We start from the raw sequence: 5,250 nt of genomic DNA, 5'->3' as shown, positions 1-5,250 counted from the left end.
TTACTTGTATGGCGTATCTTGTGAGGTGTTCACTGATCATCGCAGTCTTCAGCATTTGTTCAAGCAAAAAGATCTTAATTTGAGGCAGTGGAGATGGTTGGAGTTTCTTAAGGATTATGATATCACTATTCTGTACCATCTGGGAAAGGCCAACGTGGTGGCCGATGCATTAAGCCGAAAGGCAGTAAGTATGGGGAGTTTAGCATATATTCCAGTTGTGGAGAGACCCCTTGCAGTTGATGTTCAGGCCTTGGCCAATCGGTTCGTGAGATTGGACATTTCGGATCCCAGTCATGTGTTGGCACGTGTGGTTTCTCGGTCTTCCTTATATGATCGTATCAGAGAGCGCCAGTATGATGATCGGCATTTGCTTGTCCTTAAGGACAGAGTCCAGCATGATGATGCCAGAGATGTGACCGTCGGTGATGATGGTGTGTTGAGGATGCAGCGCCGGATTTGTGTGCCCAATATAGATGGGCTTAGAGAGTTGATTCTGGAGGAGGCCCATAGCTCGCGGTATTTCATTCATCCGGGTGCCGCGAAGATGTATCATGATTTGAGGTAGCACTATTGGTGGAGAAGAATGAAGAAGGATATCGTGGGATTTGTAGCACGGTGTCTCAATTGTCAGCTGGTGAAATATGAGCATCAGAGACCGGGTGGCTTGCTTCAGCAGATGGTTATTCCCGAGTGTAAATGGGAGAGGGTTACCATGGATTTTGTGAGTGGTCTTCCTCGGACATTGAAGAAGTTCGATGCTATTTGGGTGATTATGGATTGGCTGACTAAGTCTGCGCACTTCATCCCTGTGTGTACTACCTATTCTTCAGAGCGGTTGGCAGGGATTTATTTCCGGGAGATTGTTCGGTTGCATGGTGTTCCGGTCTTCATCATCTCAGAAAGAGGTACTCATTTCACTTCGTAGTTTTGGAGAGCCGTGCAGAGAGAGTTGGGTACTCAGGTAGAGTTGAGCACAGCGTTTCATCCTCAGACGGATGGACAGTCCGAGCGTACTATTCATATATTGGAGGACATGTTGCATGCTTGTATTATTGACTTTGGAGGTTCATGGGATAAGTTTCTACCACTTGCAGAGTTTGCTTACAGCAACAGCTACCAGTCGAGTATTCAGATGGCTCCATATGAGGCTTTGTACGGGAGGCGGTGTAGATCTCTGGTTGGTTGGTTCGAGCCCGACGAGGCTATACTATTGGGGGCAGATTTGGTTCAGGATGCCTTAGAGAAGGTGAAGGTGATTCAGGAGAGGCTTCGTACAGCGCAGTCGCGTCAGAAGAGTTATGCAGACCGGAAGGTTCGAGATGTGTCCTACATGGTCGGTGAGAAGGTCTTGCTGAAGGTTTCGCCCATGAAGGGTGTTATGAGGTTTGGGAAGAAAGGCAAGTTGAGTCCTCGGTTCATTGGGCCTTTTGAGGTGCTTCGGAGGATTGGGGAGGTGGCTTATGAGCTTGCTTTGCCACCTAGCCTGTCGAGTGTGCATCCGGTATTTCATGTTTCTATGCTCCGGAAGTATATTGGGGATCCGTCTCATGTTTTGGACTTCAGCACGGTTCAGTTGGATGATGATTTGACCTTTGATGTGGAGCCAGTAGCTATTTTGGGTTGCCAGGTTCGGAAGTTGAGGTCAAAGGATATAACTTCAGTGAAAGTGCAGTGGAGAGGTCGGCCCGTGGAGGAGGCTACCTGGGAGACCGAGCGGGAGATACGGAGCAGATATCCTCATATGTTTGAGGCTTCAGGTATGTTTCTTGACTCGTTCGAGGATGAACGTTTGTTTAAGTTGGGAGGATGTGACGACCCGGCCAGTCGTCTCATGAGTTATCGCTCCGTTTCCCCCATTTCAGCTTCTTTACGCTTTGTATCCGTGTTTTATGTGATCGAGTTGATTAGTTCGAGTTCGGAGAGGATTTGGTAAGAAATGAGACACTTAATCTCTTTTAAGAAGGCTTAAGTTGGAAAAGTCAACCTGGTGTTGACTTATGTGTTAGAAGGCTCGGAAGTGAGTTCTGATTGTTCGGTTAGCTTCGGGAGGTGATTTGTGACCTAGGAGTGCGATCGAAATGGGTTTTGGAGTTGTAGAGAAGATTTAGGCTTGAATTGGCGAAATTGATATTTCGGCAAATTCCGGTTGATAGGCAAGATTTTGATATTGGGGTCGGAATAGAATTCCGAGAGTTGCAGTAGCTTCATTTTGTCATTTGGGATGTGTGTACAAAATTTCAGGCCATTCGGACGAGATCTGATAGACCTTTTGATCGAAAGCACAATTAAAGAGTTCTTGGAGTTCTTAGGCTTGAATCCTATGTTAAATTGGTGATTTGATGTTGTTGTGAGCTTTCTGAAGTTTTGAGCAAGTTTGAACGATGTCATGGGATGTGTTGGTGTAATTGGTTCGAAGTTCTGGGAGTTCCGGGTAGGTTCCGGGATGTTTTAGTGCAAAAATCATAGTTGTAGCAGGTCTACAGGGGTTGCAGGCCCAAGAACTCACTCACGCGGTCCGCACAAAAATAAGTGCACACAAAAAGCGGGCGCGGCCGCGATAGGCGTCGCGCAGACCGCACAAAAGCGGGCGCGACAGGCATCGCGCGGACCGCACAAAAGTGGGCGCGGCCGCGGTCGTTTTGGTGCGGCCCGCGGTAGCTGAAACCTGAGGGGTACCTATAAATACGAGGTCGTGGGTTTTATTTAATATTTTAACCTAGAGAGCTCGGATTTTTGCAATTTTTCGAAGGTTTTTCAAGAAATTCATCGGGGTAAGTGATTTTAACTCAGATTTGGCTAGAATACATGAATGTATCACTGAATTCATCATTTAATTCGTGATTTGATATGGAATTTGGGAAGAAAATTGTGAAACCTTTCAAAAATGTAAAATGATAATTTGAAGGACCTAATGGTATCAGAATTGGATAATTTTGGTATGGTTAAACTCGTCAGGGTATGAGGATTCTGAAAATGTAAATTTTACCAAATTCCGAGATATGGGCACGGGGCTCGGGTTTTGCTAATTTCGAAATTTTTGATATTTTACGAATGTTTTCGCTTGGACTTTGTTCCCTTAGCATATTGTGACGTATTAGTTCTGATTTTGGATAGATTCGACGTGCGTTAAAGCTAATTCGAGGGGCAAAGGCGTCGCGAGCTAGAGAATTAGCCAGTTCGAGGTGAGTAATGGCTGTAAATGATGTCGTGAGGGTTTGAAACCCCGGATTGCACAACGTAGTGCTATATTGAGGCAAGATACGCGTTGGATGATGAGCGTGGGGTCTTTCACTAGTGGGGATTGTGACTTGGTCCATCCCGATTGATGATTTTAACGAATATTTGACTGAAATTCATTTGTTTTTATCATGATTTGGGTTGATTGCCATATTTGGGCTTCGTGCCAACTATTTGAACCCTTCGGGAATTTTTATCACTGTTTTCCTCACTTCTTGACTTATTGTTTGAACTCAGTCCTATTGATATCTACTGTTTACAAACTCAGCCACTTTTACTTAGATTTGAAACTTAAATGATATTTCTACATCATGTTTTGGGCTGAGAACTACTGTTTTACTAATGCCCAAGGGGCTTGTGATGATTTTGGACTGAGTGAGGCCGAGGGCCATATATGAGGATATGTTGAGTGATATGAGGCCGAGGGCCTGAGATACTTTATATGCCACGAGGTGGCTTGAGTGATGTGAGGCCGAGCGCCGAGTGATGATGCCACGAGGTGGCTTGATATAGCGCTTGGGCCGTAAGGGGCCCCTCCGGAGTCTACACACTTACAGTGAGCGCGGGTACCCATTGTTCTGAATGATTGATGCTATGCCCGAGGGGCTGATATGAGTGATTGTGAGGTAGCCTGAGGGGCTGATACTATTCCGAGAGTGAGCCCGATGGGCTGATACTGTACTGAGAGTGAGCCCGAGAGGCTGATACTATACTGAGCGATTGATATTGTGCCCGAGGGGCGGATTTCTACTTGTTATTTACCTGTTAAATTACCTGTTTTACTTGTTTTAAAAGGGAATATCATTTGATTTTTCACTGATTTACCGCTTTATGTGATTTTACTTCTTAATATGGAATTCTTTTGTGTCTTTACATGTTTTCATACTTTCAGCCATTATTTTTTAATTGTTAGTCACTGAGTCGGAGTACTCACATTACTCTCTGCACCGTGTGTGCAGATTCAGGCATAGCAGAGTCCACACCTGAGCGCTGATTCCGTCCAGGCTAGGCAGTGATTTGGAGTTACGAGGTAGTTGTTGACGTCTGCAGCCCCTTGTTTCTCTTATCCTCTATCATTTATGTTTTCTTCAAACTGTTGTATCGTATTCCGTACTTTGTAGACCTATAGTAGATTCTGTAGTAGCTCATGACTTGTGACACCCCGGTTTTGGCTGTGTCGGGATGGTTCCTGTTGTTGTTAACATTAAAATTCTGCAATTTATGAGTATTATATTATATGCTATTACTGTTTATAATGATTAACTATTTAAAAGAGGTGTTTCGTTTTGGTCTGGCTGGCCTTGTCTTCATGAGAGGCGTCATCACGACCGGGTTCGGGGATTGGGTCGTGACGGTAGAAAACTCGGGGTTTGAGAGAAAACCTAGAAAATTGATATTCTTTGAATTTGACAACGATTTTGGGTATGGAATTAAGAGAAAATCATATATTTGAGTTCGTGAGTTCATGGGTAAACCTCATCTTCGAAAATTTTCGGAATCCGGGCACGTGGGCCTGAGGGCATTTTTGTCAACTTTTTGACCAGGGTTAGGAATTATTATAAATTGGATTGTAATGAGTAATTGAACATATATTAATGGATTTGCATAATTATTGATTAGTTTTGGAGTATTTTGCATCGATGCGAGTCTTCGGAAGAGCGTGGAATGCCGGTTATGGATCTTTGGGGCGAGGTCAGTCTCCTTTCTAACCTTGTAAGAGGGAATAATCTCCATATGTGAGTTAATTGGTTATGTGCTCATATTTGTGGGGGATACATACGCACGAGGTGACGAGAGTCCGTACTTAGCTACTATTATGTTTAAGTTCGGGTAGTTTAGGACCCCAAAAACATGCTATATTTGGAATATCTCTAATCTTATTGACAGTTTGATTTTCTTAAATCACATAGAATTAGTAAATAAATTTCTAAAAAGATTAAACTTCATTTTATTGAATTGTTAGAAGAGAATTGGCTTTTCCTTGGATAATTGTTCCTTGATGAATTCTTGATT

This window comes from Nicotiana tabacum, chromosome 7 (assembly GCF_000715075.1).
Source record: "Nicotiana tabacum cultivar K326 chromosome 7, ASM71507v2, whole genome shotgun sequence".
NCBI classification, from domain to species: domain Eukaryota; kingdom Viridiplantae; phylum Streptophyta; class Magnoliopsida; order Solanales; family Solanaceae; genus Nicotiana; species Nicotiana tabacum.
This window is presented reverse-complemented; position numbering follows the sequence as displayed.